The 18,428-nt window shown below is 30.9% G+C and overlaps 1 protein-coding gene across 6 annotated transcripts in view; it reads right to left on the bottom strand.

Moving 5' to 3' along the window:
• LOC126738818 (teneurin-a) overlaps nt 1–18,428 on the bottom strand; it is a 1,182,227-nt gene that overhangs the window by 275,383 nt on the left and 888,416 nt on the right. Inside the window, exon 1 of one of the 6 annotated variants that reach the window (XM_050444265.1) lies at nt 47–279. The exons of the other annotated variants lie outside the window; for them this stretch is intronic. The gene's annotated coding sequence lies outside the window, so the exon portion shown is untranslated. Of the gene's footprint in view, nt 1–46; nt 280–18,428 lie in introns of those variants that run through there. 6 annotated transcript variants of the gene reach the window in all.

Below are 18,428 nucleotides of genomic sequence, written 5' to 3'. Positions count from 1 at the left end.
AATTATCAAACATTGTAGTCCGTTTGTTGATAAGAATGTTACTCACCTTATAAATGTTTGTATCGAAAAGCAATATTTTCCGAGTCTTTGGCGAATTGCAATTAGTTAGCCTCTCCCAAACGATCCCAAAGTTCAGTAAAATATTAAGCAGACTTAAAAAGATCTTATCTCTGAGCCGATTAATAATATAAAAATAATTTTACTGGTTTCTTGTCAATAATTACTTTCTCTTGACAATTTGGTTACAATATCTTGTGTTACTGCTTAAAAATATGCATTTCACACGTACGTGACATTAGGTACAAAATAATATTACTATTATAAACACTGTTAAGCAAATCTTAGTCACGGGTCAATTTGGAATCAGCGGAATGAGTAATTATGTTTAAATACTCTGTTATAAAACTATTTATAACAGAGATGATATTTATATTTTATCCAGTGTATTTTTTGAGTATTCTTTTATTTATCGCAGTGTTTTGTGCTGTTTGTTTCGCAAGCGTTCATTTCAAGTTCATAGCGGATGCCATATTTTTGTTTTAATTATTTTTTATTGCGGTTTGCAACAACTTAACCTATGCTTATCTGCTTAAGATTATAACTATTGACTAATATAAGGGGATTAAAAAGCGATCTTTTTTAATATGAAGACCACAGGGGAAAAACGTGTTAAGTCACTTTTGTCGTTATCTTGCGCGTATATAAAATACTATATATATAAAGGTTTTGTTTGTTATTGCTGTTACTGAAAAGCAATACAATCGACAATAATAATTTGAGTGATTGTGAAGATCATGAGACAAAGCCAGTAAGCACAAAAAAGACAAAATGTACGGATCGGGTAAGAGATGCTACCAAGTTAATGAGGCTTCAGTTACATGTAACTGGTGATGCCTGTCAATGCCGACGATACAGATGTTTTGAAAAGATAACTGCAGATGAAAGAATGGACATTGAACGAAAGTTTAATCTAATAAAAAGTTGGAATGATTAAACAGCCTATCTAACAGGTCTAATTTCTCTTTGTTCAGTGGCTCAGCGCCGACCTCGATTACCGGAAGATCAGAGTGTCCTAAAAACTTCAACGTTTTATTACAAGGTGCGTATAGTTCGTGAGAATGTAGCAGTTGAAGAGCGAGTTTGCAAGAATGCGTTTGTTTCTCTACATGGTTTAACAAGACGTAGAATAGAAACCATACAAAAAAATTCTCCAGATGAGTGGAACTACACCTATTGATAAACGCGGCAGACATTTGAATAGAAAACACAAACTAAGCGTTGAAACTAAAAACAAAATTTTGGAACACATTAAAAGTTTCAAGGCTAGATCATGCCACTACAGTCTTAATAAAACTAAGAGATTTATTTATCTGCCGAGATAAATGTGAAAAAAATGTATGTTATGTTTAAAGAAAAATTTCCTCAAGTTAAGGCTAGTTATGAAACTAACCGCTTCATATTTTGCAGCAAGTTTAATATATCCTTTGGATATACCCGTAGTGATACTTGTAGCTTCTGCGACCAATTAAAAGTACAGATTGATGCATGCCAAGAGGAAAAGGGCATTAAGGATTTGATGTTACAACAAAAACTACATCTAGCGAAAGCCGAGGGATTCTACGCACGTAAAAAGCAGGCCAGGTTGAGGAATCGAAAAAAGGCAGACACAGAAGCAATATGCATGGATTTCGAAAGAAATTTGCCCATGCCGAATTTATCCATGAATGATGTGTACTACAGCCGGGAGTTATCATTATTTTCATTTATTGTACACAAACTCTCAAATTCTGAAGTATTCTTCTATGCTTATCCTGAGACAGGAGGAAAAAAGGGCGCGAACGAAGTCTGCTCATTTTTATTTGATTATATTACCTTGAATTTACCTGCTGAAGTTAGAAATTTACAGATATTCTGTGATTGGTGCTCCGGACAGAATAAGAACTTTTCAGTGTTCAAATTTTTACATTACTTAGTCCATCATCCTTCCAAGCTTGAGTCCATTGAAGTCACATTCCTCATTCGAGGTCACTCGTACATGGAATGTGAAGTACCGGATGACTGGTGTAAACACATAGAAACTGCTCGTTTAAAGCCCGCACCATTTCTTGTTGAAAAAGTTGATCGGTATATAATTATAAATTGGACAGATTTTCTATCTGCAATGTATGTGAAAAAATGTGCTTTCGCTACATGTCCAATCCGGCAATTAAAAATTAAAAATTAAGAAACATCCTCGCTTAGTTTTTCATCGCGATACTTACAATGGTCTTTGGAACTCGTCAGTTATTGTACCTCCAAGAAAAAAGAGAATCACTGGTCCACCGCTACCCGACGGTCAGTTTTACCACCCACCAGTCCAAACTCTTTTGGTTAGTAGGCTTGTTTTGACTTTTGCAATTTAATTATCAGTGATTTTTTTTATACAGATGATACACCTATCCCTTGGAAAAAATACAAGGACCAGCAGAAGTTAAAAAAATTTAGCACCCCAGAGAGTCAGCTTTTTTATTCTAATTTAAAACACAAGTAAAGACAACTCCTTGGCTTGGTGAGTTATGGTTGATTGTCACTAAATTACATGCCTAATTAATACTTTGTTTTTTACAGATTTTTTCAGTTCATCCCATAAAAACCGAACCCAAAAGAGAAGTTTTATTTTTTTCTATTATAACAACCATTCCTTTATAAGTACCTACATATAAATAAAATAATACATTATACTTTATGTTTGGTAAATAAATAACAGAGTATAATTATTTAATCAAAATTTAAATATAAATTAATCAATCGCCACTATGAAAGAACGTGCTAAGTCAGTGACATAACACCTTTTTCCCCGGTATTCGGAGTTGTTTGAAACTTCGACACATCGTGGTGAAGTACCAGTTTAATATTATATTACAAAATGTCATTCAGGACATAGAGGAAGGTCATAATGATGGCAAATAAATAACCATTTTACAAGCTGTGTAATTATCGTATCGTTTCTAACCTTAAAATTCGTTTCCTGTCAAAAAATAGAAAAATGACTTGGCACGTTTTTCCCCTGTGGTCTTCATATATTATAATGGTTTTTCTCATAGAGTTACTTTCTGTTTCCTTTGGACATAATTATTATGTCTCACGAGAGAATTACAAAAGTATGCACAAAAATTAACAATATAAATTAAGAGGACCCTGAAAAATAAAAGGCCATGTTAATGCAGCCTTCAAAGGATGACCAAAACGGTTTAGGTCTAATTATTAGTTATTTTATTTACCATTAGTTAATTAATCTATTAACCTTAATAGGTTTTTTAATAACAACTATAAGAGTAACGCTTCAAAGTGAAAAAAACTTCTATATAAAAATTTTACATACTGTAAATTATAAATACAAGCAGCATTGAGCAAATTTATATACACAATGCATTAAGGGATGAGGAGCGGGACAGGGGAGGAAAAGGATTAATGTCGGGATAAATATAATGTGTTTTAAATTCATTCCGAATACGAATAAAAAAAAAGTTTATATATAAATTTATTTTTACTGGCGACAGAGCCTTTAATTTTCAATTAATTTTTTAAAGGTAGCCTAATAATAAAGGAGTTAATACCATTAAAGTAATGTAAAAAGAGCACTTTTACATTACTTTAATAGTACAAGACTTAGTTTTATTTTCTTTTTAATAACAGTTGCAAGATTTGTGTTGTGTATCATTGGCTCTATATAAACCTTAATGGCCTCAGATTGATTCACTTGCCTTTTGGTTAATTTTTTGGGCTTTATTGGTAAATATCTTCTAAGACCATCCATATAACTCTGATTCATTCTGCCTTAAGTCACTCTCTTTTTAAGCTCATTGATAAGTTTCTATTTGTTCTAAACTTTTTTATCTTTATTTAAATTTTAATATGTAATTCTTTTAAAATTTATTTTAGCATAAAAAGACGTAGCATTTTTCGCCTTTAAAAAGAATATATATTATACGTTAGCCATGATTTTAGCTAACGTAGTGTAGCGTCAATATTAAAAGTTTAAACCGGTTACCGAAAATTTTGATGTAGATCCAAATAAACTTGTGAAGTTAACCTCTCGCATTAATGTCCAGAATCTAACTAAATATGTAGTCGATCTAGTGGTAAGCATCGCATGACTGATATCAGATCTTTAAAAGGCTTAGCAAGTAGATTCTTGCAAATTCTTTATTGATGTGATGCACAATTTGCGTAATATGTTCTTTCGTTTAAGATTTCAAATCGGATGCTATAAATCATTTTATTATTAATTACCTTCTACGTAAGTATTAAGTTTACATTCTTTACCAGTTCAAATAAACACAAATCCTTATGAAGTTAAGCACAAATATTTTACAGAAAAATGTATTACTGGTAATATAATGGATCTATTTATTGTCATCGAAGCACTAATAAACTGAAATTGGTTTACAAACATTTGAATCACAAAATCTCTCAATTGTCTCTATTAATCATGATTAGGTTTTTAGGAAATTAGTAGTAGAGCTATCAAAGAATCGATAAGGAAGTATAACCAATAACACACAACAAAACATGCATCTGCCCTCAGGAAACCAAAAAATGTTTTTAATTAATATTATAAATCAAAACAATAATATATTTACCCACTAATTGTTCCAATTGTATGCAATTTGTAATGAATTTTAGAAAAAAGAATTAATATTTGACTTTAAATAATTTGAAAATTTATGGCCAATTTCATGTCATTGTAACATGGGTTTTGTTAATGTAAAATAGGCTTTACTTAGGGTACTATAATCTTTTTTGATTTTATTTTGCCTTAATGTCTGAGGGAAACTTAAGTTTACACATCAGCTGAGATGTTATTAATTATTTTTAATTACCGAATTATTAACGTTGATCATAAAATTGCAATACTGCAAATGCTAATCCAATATTACATCAGAATTTACTTTAGATTTTTTAAGAGAACTGTGTCGCCCTAAATATTAAAAAGTTAACGTTGAAAATTAAAATAAAAGAAAATAAAAAAAGCAACATACTTGGTCTATTATAAGATTAAATTTATTTGTTAAAATCATTTTAAAAGAATTTCTTATTTAGGGAATCAAAAATCTCATATAGATCCCCTTCTGCTCTTTTTTTGAATATGAATAAAAATTGTCTTATCATAAGAAAAATTAATAACATTTTTACTCAGTATCCTTTAAGAGATCATTTCTACAAATACAAAATAGTAGTCGTAAAAAATAGTTTTCTCAAGCCCTTCACCGACAACTGTTTTGATCTCTTTTTTCATCTTATTTTATGCTACTACTTGTATAGCTCTTAAATATATTTTGTATATATATACTAGCTCCTATGCCAACTTGCATACCGTGTCAGAGACATATGTCAAGGTAACAAAAATGCAAAGGATTTGAATTTCTCTATTTATAATATCTAATTTCTTAAATATTTTAACAGATGATATCCGAAAATATATCAATAAAATTTAAAAAAAACCTTTTATTTAAAAATAAATTAATGAAATATCAAAAATTTAAAACCAAAATTAAAGAAAATAGAAATCAGAAGGTTTAAACAAAGGCTTCTGTTGAAACATAGTATTATGAAAATGTAAATACGTTAATTGTTCTGCTAGTTTTTGTACAATTTTATTAGTATTCTGTAGTTAAAATTGATTCGTTTCTTTAGAGTTCTCCTTACGTTTGGTTTATTATTTTTATCTATAGTGTTTAGTTTTTAAGTAGTTCATCTTGTTCGAGAGTCTCATTTTGGCCCCAATTTAGGTTATTTAGGTTATATTATTGTAAATCCCTGAAGTTCTAATTTTTTCTAGAATTTGTATACTTGCTTGCTTTGACTGTCAGTATTCTCCTAAAATTATTGGTCTCTTTGGGCAAAAACAATGAAGATAATTCTAAATATTTCGAAACTGTTCCATCGGGTTTTAAAAAGGACGCGCTTCGTGACAATTCATTCAGTTTTAATTGTTTAGTCAGTTTTTACCTTGGAAACAATTAAACGACAGTCAAGGCGAGTTAGGTTAGTGCTTTTGACGTTGACAATAAAAGTGTGTTCCGGAATTTCGTTACAATATAAAACATATCAGAAAAACTATTTTTTAGAAAGTTTAAGAAGCTGCAACTTAAAAATAATAAGAAAAGTGAAACCGTGTAATAAAAATTAGTAAGATCAAAACTGATCTTTAGCTCTATAGTAGCCAGGATATCGTAGTATTCTACCCTAATTTCGAATCTATTTCTATCTAAAGTTATAATTTAAATAATCCTTAATTTAATTAATAGAATAAAGAGACTGTGTAATGCATTATTATCATGGATTAAATATATAACAAGTTTACACAAATGTTTTGCATCAGCCTAAAGTGCATTCATTTGAAATAGTGCATCCGAAATTCTAAGTTTAATTTAAACTCTATTTACAAGCATCCAACTAAAAATTGTATGCTAACGGCATATGACTTTTAGTATCTATTAGTGGATAAGAATAGGCAAAAATCTTGGACTTGTACTTACAAACAATAGGCAAAACTCATAAATTAACCCAAAAGCGGTTTTCTCCTGCGGAAATTTTATGCATTAAAAAGAAAGGAATATCGTAATACAACGAATACCTATCTATAAGTTATATGCATAAACTATTACTAAGACTTGTTTCACACCTACTGACTAATAATAAATCTTTAAAAGGTAGTATGGTAATGTTGCACTAAATAAACCAAGGTGAATTGAATGTACATACTACAAAGTTTTCTACTCTTCTTTAACACTCCATGCACACCCTTTAGAAAGCGAGAGTTCAATTCTTTGCACCTAAATAATCGAAAGCAATTATAGAAAACAGCTAGTCCCTCTTTTTTTTAATTCACAAACACCATACAAGTGCTCAACCACCGTAAAATCAGTTGGGTTTTCGATTATGTCTATAATGACCTTTTGTACATACCCTTTGGACCGCGAGTAATTGCTTACTCCGTACAATTTATAAAAATTGATATGGTAAAGATTGCTGGGGCTCTAACCTCATTGACTGATTTTACAGGATTGAAGGGCAATATTGGCTTTGCCCATAAAGTTTTGAGTGCACCGATCAATACGGACCGTTTTGCATCTAAAGTGTTGCGATGCGGAGTAAAATATGTATGAAGTGTACGGGATCACCTCGCTAAAATTCACGAGGCGGGAGGGGTTGCATAGTAATCGTGTTTGGATAAAGATACAGCCGTTTTCGCTTTATATTAAAATTTTTATCGGCGTAAACAGAGGGTAAAAACAGGCCAATGAGTCTTTAGTAGCCATGTGTATGCAAAAGCTCATATGAAGTTTTGTTTATAGACAAGACTTGATGCTTCTAATAACTATATTCATAATAGTTTTGCTACTTTTGAGTTTTTTGAACTTTTACAGCAACCTCAATCGCTATATTGGTATTTTCTTTATAGTCAGAAAAAAATTGTACAAAGTCTAAGTGTAAGTGTAAAAATAGTGTTAAATTTAATTAATTAAGTTTAACTAATTTTAAACTTTGATTTTGTTTTAGTGTAGGGTTTTATTGTAATTACGTGTGTTTTTCTGTTTATTATAGGTCTGATGATGCTTAATTTTAAGCGAAACATGTAACCTTCCGGACATAAAAAATATTTTCAGATTGAGATTTAGGGTTTTTATTTTTTCTCCATTCACTACATTTCACTATTGTTTTAATAAATATAAAAAATATATGATTCAAATTACTTCTTTGTTTGAGATGTCTTGTCTACAGATATTCTAATTTGCTTTAATTATTCCCCTAGTTCATCTCCATATAATTTAAAGGATAAATATGTTTGCTTAAACATAATTAAATTCAGTCATAACATAAATGAATACGAAACACATTATCCTATTTGTCCGATACTTTAAAAAATTACTATCCAAAATAATGTACTCTTGTTTTCTTTATTTAATTTCTTTATAGCTTAAATAGCTTAATGAGTCTCGTCAACAGAGATTCTTATCTAAAAAAATTTCTGGACTTTAAAGAAAACGGTTTACGATAATACATCAGTCAAACTATTTAAAAATACGCTGGAAATGATGAATGAATTGGAGCTGAATTTCATAGTAAATAAATAATTTATTATTTGAAAATGACCTGATTTTATACAAAAATATGATTGAGGCACTTCAGAGTAAAAATATAACTGGAGAGCAAAGCTGCAGCAGAAATTACTTTTAAAGACCAAAAAAAAACTCTTTCTCCAGAAATATTAAAATATGTTTATAACATATCTCATACAAACCACTAGTAATCTAATTCAGATACATGTTACAAATCAAAGAGGAAGTGAAACTTTAATTGCAATAAGCGAAAAGGTGCCGGTTCACTACTCTGTCACTTAGTAACGTTTACACAATTAGTTTGGAATACTATTGATTTTATCTGAAATATTGGCATCTGTAATTAACGTTTAAAAGCTAGGCAAAGTAAATATATTGTTACAATTTAGACCAGTTTGCCTTTGATCATAATGTTACAGCTACAACATAATATAATTTGGAAGAACCAACATGTCTTTTAGAAAATGTTAATTTCTTATTACTCAAGTAATAGGCAAAGGCCATAGACAAAACTCATTTAACTGCACTAAAAATTGCCAAAATATTACCATAATTGAGCGATGAAAAACAAACGATTAAATGAAAATGGTGGATGTACTTGGAATTGGATCACTAAGTTACTAAATATAATTCCAAACCAATGAACTCAACACAAACTCAACAACGTACTTCAACACTTGTGCATTAGTAAAATGCACAAATTTACAATTATTTCATACAGCATATACAACATGTGTGTCTCGTAGAATTTGCATCTTTATCTAAAAGAATAGTTGAAATGAATATGACGAAAATACCTGAAAAAATTTACTATAGTTTCACACATTAAATTAGTTTGCCTTTTTACACACAACTCTTAATATCTAAAGAAAGGCCTTAAGGAATATGCACATTTCAGTACTTGCTACATAGCATCACGTTTAAGAGTATGATTTGACCATTAAATTTGTTGCTACCTGTTTTCCAAGATTTATAAAAATTTCTTAGATAGATCGCCAAACATTTAATTGCTGTAAGATAGTAGGTCTTTATTACCTAAGAGCTTTTTCTATAAGTGTAAAATAAATGCTAAATAAATATATGGCAGTAACTATTGAAGATGAGATGAAAAAATTGAATGGAATAGAGTTGGTTTTAGTGTTTTACTCACTTTCTATCCTTTTATTGAGTAAAGCTCTTAAAGGAAATTTGATTATTCTTCTTAAATTTATTATTGATAAAATAAAAGTAAACAAAATAAAAAAAAAAACAATTTTTCAAGTTACATTTTGTTCATTAAAAAAAAATGCATTCGAGAACAAGAACATATACAGGTTGGGAAATCTATAACAACCAGATAAATAGAGTATGCATTTCGTATTAGTTAGCAGTATTGTCTTTATTTTGGACGATGCGTAATCTTTTATTCCCCAATCGATATATGTATTAGATCTAATTTTAAAATGAAACTCTAAAGCTAAACCGCTATAACGCTATTAAATACCTTTTATTGATGACAAAATCTTATCTGCCAAAGCTGGTACTTTCACATTACTCCCAATAATGTCAGATGCTGTTGAAAAGGTCGTCAGTTCTCGACTAATATATTGAGCAAAATGAAATTTAGGTAGCTATGATGAATTGATGATATTTAGGAAGATTAAATGACATAAATTCTAGTACTATAAAATTCATAGGGATACTCGTTGACCAATTTCAATGCGAAGTACACATAAATACTGTTACCTTTAAATTAAAACAAAAGGTTATATTTGTTGTATGATTTCAGGAAATGTCGTTATAGCTGTTTTAAGATTTTTCAATTTTTCGACATTCCAGACTTACTTGTAAAATACCAGCCTTACACTATTTATAAATAAGATACATTTTTGGCTCACAGGTCCAGAGCTAAAGACGGAAGGTTGTGGGACAATATCCAGAGATTCAAAAAAACTAGACTTCTTTAATAAACTAAATTCATCATAATCACTATTAAGAAAATCGACCAGTTAGAAATGAAGTCGGAGAAATAGCAGTCTTGGGACATAGCATTTATACCCAACGCACTCGTTAACTGGCTATTTTTTCAGGATTTACGCGCTTAACAGAACAAAGAATTTTTAAAGACAGTTATTTTTACCCGAATAAGAAAAAACTTAATGAGCATCATAAAGACGATCATAGAAAATTGGAGTTTATGTCCCAATATAACAACAACAATGTAGTCAACAACGCAAATATGTTATTTCATATTTGTTTCATGAATAAGTGTAATATGAGATGTGAATAGAGATAACTATCGATATAAGAGTGACTCGAATCTACATTTATTTCGATTTGCACACTCACAATAACCTGAAAAAAAATGCGTGGACCGACATTTTCCGAAATAATGCTGGAGGTCCTTTCTTTATTCCTGGACACTTAACGGACGATACGTCCTCGAACATGTTAGAAAATACAATACAGCTAGGAGTTATTAAAATAATAAAAAATTACGCTAATTATAATGAAAATTACACTCATTTTCAATAAGATAGCACACCACCACATGTAACATCACATGTAACTCTAGTATGGCAGTGTTTGGGTACCCATTTCCAAGTTTTTAGTGCAAAGCCTAGATTCCATTATTCAATCTTCGGAAGCAAATTACAGATGAATGTAGACAAATAGCTCTAGATATGCTTAAACAAATGAACAATAGATTTAAACAAAATCTCTTTTGCTGTATAGAGGTAAATGGACATTATGAAATTTAAAGCACATTTTTAATTTGGTGTATAGTAAGTTAAAATTTTAAGAAATTGGAAGGGAATGGAGCCTGTAAAAAAGAGAGAAACCTAAGTGTTATTGATTAAATTATTGTTTAAATAATTATTCACCACTTCAGGATATGCAAGTACAACATTATTTCTAGGCCTGTATTTAAAGTTTATATTATCAATACAATTTTAATTATCAGCAGTATTAGCGGCTAATTGTTTAATAACATTGATATCTTCGTTACAGTTAAAAGATTTTAAATGAGTATTGAGAGATCTGTAAACGTGATAATTAAAACCTGACATTTTGTAAGAATAAAGATGATTAGAAAGAATTAGATGGAATAATATGGTCAGCAAGTGGATTTTTAAATGTACAAAATACCATTTCTTGGTGGTATATATTTATTATCAAATTTTAATTTTAATGATTCTAGCTTGTACACGTTTTTTAGAATCATGGTGATAAAATGCTAGAAAGATATTATTAGTTAATTTTTCCTTACGCCAAGTATGTGCTTTATTTTATTTCGATGCATAATTAGTACTTGTATGTTATATCCAAATATATGGAAATGTGTAAATATTATACCATTGCCTAAAATATCTAATCTTGTAAGTATTAGGAATTCTGAGATTAAATAGTATTTTACTCACAGTTATAAGATAAAAGAAAAACATTACAACTTTCAGCACTTATTACCACGTTGACCTGTAGTATGGAAGTATCACCCAGTATAACAAATATTGTGTAAATAGGAATCTACTATATTGTAATATTACATTAATTAATTCTATATAGCAAAACATTATAATATCTAGTAAGCATTATAATAAACCAGGTCAACGGGAAGTTCAACGATCCTTGGATGTAGCTTTTTGATATTTTATTATAGATCCTACTTAACCCTAAGAAGGTTGTTTCATTTTAACCCTATGTCTTAAATCATAATTACTTAAATCATAATTTACTACAGACCAACTCCTTGATAGCAAATTAATGTTTACTTTAACTTTAATAAATGTGTAACCTCTAAGATGTTTTTCGTTTATTTTTTTTTTAAATATTCGAAGAGTTGTTAATAATTTTGAAGCAAAATATTTTTACTATGGGAAATATATTGATTTTTGCATTTAGGATATAATTCTTCTTTATTATAACATTTCTAAAATTTTATTATGAAATCATATAACTCCACAATGATTGCAGATAACTATAAAGATTAATATACAAGTGTTGCGAAATCAATTTCTCAACACAGACAAATTAAATTTGTCTCAAATAATAACTACAGTCTACAAAAACTCTCCGATACCTGGAATTGGTGTCTGGGTCTGTCTTGCCCCGATCAAGCCGCGGCGACACGAAATTTACCCCGCACCACACCCAGTATGACGATAAATGCGAACCAGGCAAGATCTCTGCTCCGTCCAGCCAGCGACGTAAAATCAAAAACCCAAAACATCGAAGTCGATGTTAATTTTGTTTCACATAAGTTGATCTTAAAGAGTTAGTTAACAGTTTGTGTCTTTTGACGGAAATGGTGCAAACCTTTCCCGTACATATCTTTAAATGGGAAAGATCTGTTTCCTGTATTTAATAATTTAAATAAAAAGCAAATTTATGTTGCAAAATTGAGCGTTGCAGTTAAAAGCGTTGTAAACTAGCTATTAAATTGCCTTTAAGTTAAAGCATATTATTTTGTGGGCGCTTCGTAAGAATATAAAGTTGTGAACAGAAAAGTCAACATTTATGACATTTTCCATGAACAGTTTTAATAACTAGTGAGGAGGCTGTTACTGAACCGAGGACAAGACTATTGAACATAGTGTGGAAGCAGCAGTGTATTGGATTTTGTTTTTCTGTGTCTTCACATAGAAACAAGGTACCTTGTAATTTTAACTTGTGTGTTTTATTTTAAACAATAATAATTTTGTTACGTTATTTGTATTAAGGCCAAAGGGTTTAATTTAGTTAATTACTTTTGTCTTGGTGTTTATTTAAATTTAAAATTTATTTTTATTCGAGTGCTTGCTGGAATGAGTGTGTTCACTTAGTAATAAGTTTTAGGTTTTTAGTTGTTTAAAGAAAATTACCGTTTTTATATTTAATATAAGATATTTAGGAGAAAATTTGATGGAAATTTTATTTACTAGCCTTATGTCAGTCCTTTCGTAGTGGCGTGTTAATATTAAGGTATTAGCACAATCTCTTTAAACCTCTACTAAGTTTAATGTTTAAACTCTAGTCACGAAGTTTAAATATGGTCCTTCGAGCCGGATGTTCCATCAAGTTTTCTAAATAAAACATATTTCCAGCGCCCATTATATTTAATTTTACATCCAGTAAAATTAGTAATAGATTAGATTCTAATTTAGTCCAGTCAAATTTTGTTGAGCAAATCAATACCTTTACTGAGTTTTTATTTAAAGGTTTACCTTTTTAAGTACTATTTTTAAATTATCCATAGTTCAAAATGGACATTAATCAGTTAAAAAAGAACCGTACTTTGGCCAAAAGTAAAATATCAAGGGTTTTAAATTCACTTGATAAGAAAAAAGATATTGAAATTGATATAACTTTTTTTGAAACCAAAATAAATCAGTTGCAAAATGCGTTAGATGCTTATAATTTAGCTCAAGATGAAATTGAATATCAGTTCGAGCTGAATTCAACTTTAGATAATAGTGAACCAGATGATGAAGATAGGGTATTAATAGATGAAAAATGTGATACAGGATTTGTTTTGTGTCATAATAAAATTAAAGAGTTGTCAGGTACTTTAAATACTTCTTTACAGCGTTCTAATGCATCGCCAGCAGTAGTAGGAAAATCAATGATGTCTCCTTCTACGAATATTTTACAAATAATAAAAATTAAACATTTTACGGGTAACATGTCAGAATACCCTTCCTTTATGCAAATGTTTGAGTCAATTGTTATACAAGATAACACATTATCAGATATACAAAAATTTGCTTATTTAAAATCCTGTTTACGAGGTGAGCCACTTGAAATAGTTGAGCATTTATCTTTTACTAATGAAAATTTTACTACAGCTTTAGCTTATCTTAAAGAAAGGTATGAAAATAAAATAACTGTCCTTAATGCACACATTGGTGCAATTTTAGATGTTCCAGTTGTTTCAAAGGTTAACTCAGCTAATCTTAGAGATTTTGTTAATAAATGCAAAGGTAGTATAGGGTCTTTAAATAACTTAAACTATACTAAAGAAGAATTGTTTGATGTTTTAGTAATTTATCTGTGGATAAAAAAGGTAGACATAGGTACACGTAAAGCTTATGAAAGTGAACGTAGACAAGACCAGTTGCCTAGTGTTACTGACTTTATTAAATTTGTTGAAAGAAAATGTGTAACTCTAGAAAATTTGTCAAGTAATGAACCTCAAGTTCAAAAACCAAATAGGGTTCGAACCCATACTTCCCTACACACAAATACAAATCAAGGTAACAATAAGAAATGTGTATACTGTAATGAAATTTCACATGTAATTTTAGGCTGTAATAAATTTAAAGGTTTATCACTTACAGGAAAGAGACAAACTGTTTCATCAAAACAGTTATGTTATAATTGCTTGGCTTCTCAGCACAATTTAAGTAATTGCCCTTCTAATAAAACTTGTATTTATTGTGGCAAAAGACACCATTCCCTTCTTCACGATTTTCAGCAATCCCATAGTCCAAGCTTGAATTTACAAAACAATGTTAATCAGAATCGTTTTAGCCAGACTTCACGATTTCCAACCAGATCTAACCAAGGATCAATACATGGAAATTTCCAAAATAATCAATCTGCCAGAAATCATACGAACAATATTCATTCCCAAATAAACAATAATCAAAACCATTCTATGGTCGATCAAGAATTTACTTCACACAATAATTGCAGGCAGAATAATAATCTAACTGCTGCTAATGTATCACAAAATGAAGTGAGTCAACATTCCGAAGAGACCCACACAGTTTCAAATTTGTCTACCAAAAACTGTCAAGTCCTTCTAGCTACCGTCTGTTTAACCTTGTTAGATGCCGATGGCAACCCAGTTACCGTCAAGGGTATTTTAGATAATGGATCTCAAAACTCCTATATAACAAGTTCTCTTATTGAAAAACTAAAATATATTCCATATAACAAAACAACACGAGTTTCAGGTATTGCCCTGTCTCATAGCGTCTCACAAAAAATGGTGGATGTCATTTTACATTCCAATTTTAATCAAAAATCTTTTAAGTTAAGTTGTGTAGTGCTTCCCAATATTACATGTTCCCTTCCTCATATAGAAATTAATACATATGCATGGAATATTCCAAGTAATATATTCTTAGCTGATCCCAACTTTAACATACCCTCAGAAATTGATCTTCTTATAGGCTCAGACCTATATTATCAATTACTTACCCCTGGTATGATTAGTTTGGGAAACAAAATGCCTACCCTACTTAACACTCATCTTGGTTGGGTAATTGGAGGTTTATATCCTTCAAATTCCAATTCAAATATTTCTACTGCACATCTGAACGTAATTCAATCAGGTCAAGACTCTGTTGCCCTTTTTGCTCAAAACGATGAACAAAAATGCCTTGAAACCATTGTTGCAAAGTTTTGGGAGTTAGAAGAACTTCCACCTGTTAAGCTTCGCACCCCAGATGATGACTTGGCAGAATCTATATTTGTAAATACTACAAAAATCTTAGAAAATGGAACTTTCCAAGTAAACTTACCTCTTAAAAATGAAGATGAGCACCTCAAGTTAGGTGATTCAATTTCAATTGCTCGTAAAAGGTTTGAAAATCTTGAGAAAAGGTTTGAGAAAAGTCCAGAATATTATATACAGTATAAACAATTTATCGAGGAATATGTGTCCCTAGGCCATGCAAGATTTGTTCCTCTTACTCAATGTAATGAGTTTTCCCAACAAAAATACTTTTTTCCACATCATGCAGTGATTAGAGAGGACAGTGCAACCACTAAATTGCGTGTTGTGTTTGACGGCTCTTGTAAAACTTCAACAGGGTATTCTCTCAATGACATAATGTTAAAGGGTTTTCAAGTACAGCCAGATTTATACGATATTTTGTGTCGTTTTCGCTCGTTTAAGTATGTTCTGACTTGTGATATTGAAAAGATGTTTAGACAAATATTGGTTAATCCTGAGCAAACCTTTTTATTGAATATTCTTTGGAGAGAAAGACCTGAGGATCAACTCAAATGCATTGAATTGTTAACGGTTACTTATGGCACTAATAATGCTCCTTTTTTAGCCACTCGTGTGTTAACTGAAATAGCACAGAACAACTCATCTGACTATTCAGTCGCATCAAATGCTCTTCTAAACCAAACTTATTGTGATGATATTTTAGGAGGTGTTGATGATTTTAATGATCTTAAAATTCTGTACGATCAACTCAACTCCCTATTAAATAAGCATGGATTTCCATTGCATAAATGGTGCAGCAATTCACCACAATTTTTGTCAGCATGTACTGACCAACTTTATTATTCAGAAGTGGAATTTAAATTTCATTCAACCCTAAATAAAGTTCTCGGATTAAAATGGAATCCAGTAGTCGATTATTTTTTAATTTCAAGTCCTAAGAAGACTTTTCCTGAACCCTTTACTAAAAGAAAAATCCTTTCAACAGTAGCACAGTGCTACGATCCTATCGGATTCTTGTCACCAGTTATTGTTATTGGTAAGCTGATTATTCAGCATATCTGGACTTTAAAAATTGATTGGGATACACCCTTAAAGGATAGTAATGTAATTATCCAGTGGAAAAACTTTGTTGACAATTTACATCTTCTACAACATCTCAAAATTCCAAGATATTTTTTTTTGGATAAACCTTTAAAGGAAATTCAGTTACACGGCTTCGCAGATGCAAGCATGAAAGCTTATGCTGCCTGCGTTTATATACGCACATCCTATTCGGATGGTAGCATTTCTAGTTTTCTGGTCTCATCAAAGTCTAGAGTCTCTCCTCTAAAAAGTGTTACACTTCCTCGATTAGAGCTTTGCGCTATGCTTCTGCTCTCACAATTAATCACAAAACTCATAAACATTTATACTAATAGGTTTAAAGTAGATTCAGTAAATCTATGGTCTGATTCCGAGATAGCCTTATCTTGGATTGAGTCTCATGCATCCCGTTGGAATATATTTATTTCAAATCGCGTATCCAAGATACAGGAATTAACCTCTGAATTTACTTGGCGGCATATTAAATCCTCTGATAATCCAGCAGATCTACCCTCTCGAGGTATTTCTATTACTGATCTTTTAACTTCTAAAATGTGGTTTCATGGACCAGCCTTTCTAGAGCTTCCAGATCTTGATTTGACAAAGTCTAAAAAATTTCAGAGTTTAAATAACTTGCCAGAAGAAAGAAAAATTTCGTTACTTAGTACTGAAGTATTAAATCAGGATGTTTTTTGGTCTAACATTTTCAAACGCTTTTCAAGTTTCTTGAAATTACAACGTACAGTAGCATATATGCTTAGGTTCTTACATAATTGCAGAAACAAAAACATTACAAATTCTGGCCCTTTAAAGGTCCAAGAATTAAGAGATTCTCTTAACCAAATAATACAGGTCATACAATCCAAATATTTTTTAAAGCAAATTTCTGAGTTAAAGTCAAATAAAAATATTTTGGATAAGACTTTGAGAAAATTGAACCCCTTTATTGATTCAAATGGGTTTCTAAGAGTTGGTGGAAGATTGGAAAATGCTAATATCCCGTTTGACCACAAACATCCATTACTTCTACCGTCTCATAACTATATTGTGTCATTGATGTTGAAATATGAGCATCAGCGACTTGGACACGCAGGTGCTCAAAATGTTCTTTCAAATTTCCGATCCAGATATTGGCCACTTAATGGTCTTAGAGACCTTAAGAGAATAATTTCAAAATGTGTCACATGTTATCGTTTTAAAGCGCAACCAGCTCAACAAATCATGGCAAACCTTCCCAAGGACAGGGTGTTAGTATCTAGACCTTTTAGTCATGTTGGTGTAGACTATGCAGGGCCATTTACCATAAAATCTTCCAACCTTCGTAAGGCTCCTAGAATAAAGGCTTACTTGGCTATTTTTGTTTGCATGTCTTCTAAGGCCGTTCACCTGGAAGTAGTCTCCAGCATGACCACTGAAGACTACCTATGTGCTTTGAAGCGATTCATAAGTCGTCGTGGTAACCCATCTATGATCTTCAGTGATAATGGGACCAACTTTATAGGTGCTAAGAACCAATTATATGATATTTATTCATTCTTCAATAAAATTGAAACTTCTAATCAAATTAAGGAATTTTTGTCCCAGAGCGAAATAAAATTTAAGTTTATTCCTCCACGAAGTCCTCATTGGGGAGGAATATGGGAAGCTGCCGTTAAAAGTGCCAAGCATCATATCCATCGTATTATTGGTCAAAGTCATTTTACCTTTGAGGCTTTCTATACCATACTTGTACAGATAGAAGCAATTCTTAATTCACGTCCCTTATGTCCCTTATCAAATGACCCAAATGATTTTCAAGTTTTGACTCCTGGTCATTT

This window comes from Anthonomus grandis, chromosome 7 (assembly GCF_022605725.1).
Source record: "Anthonomus grandis grandis chromosome 7, icAntGran1.3, whole genome shotgun sequence".
Classification (NCBI taxonomy): domain Eukaryota; kingdom Metazoa; phylum Arthropoda; class Insecta; order Coleoptera; family Curculionidae; genus Anthonomus; species Anthonomus grandis.
The sequence above is the reverse complement of the archived record's forward strand: the minus strand, read 5'-3'. Positions and strand labels throughout refer to the sequence as shown.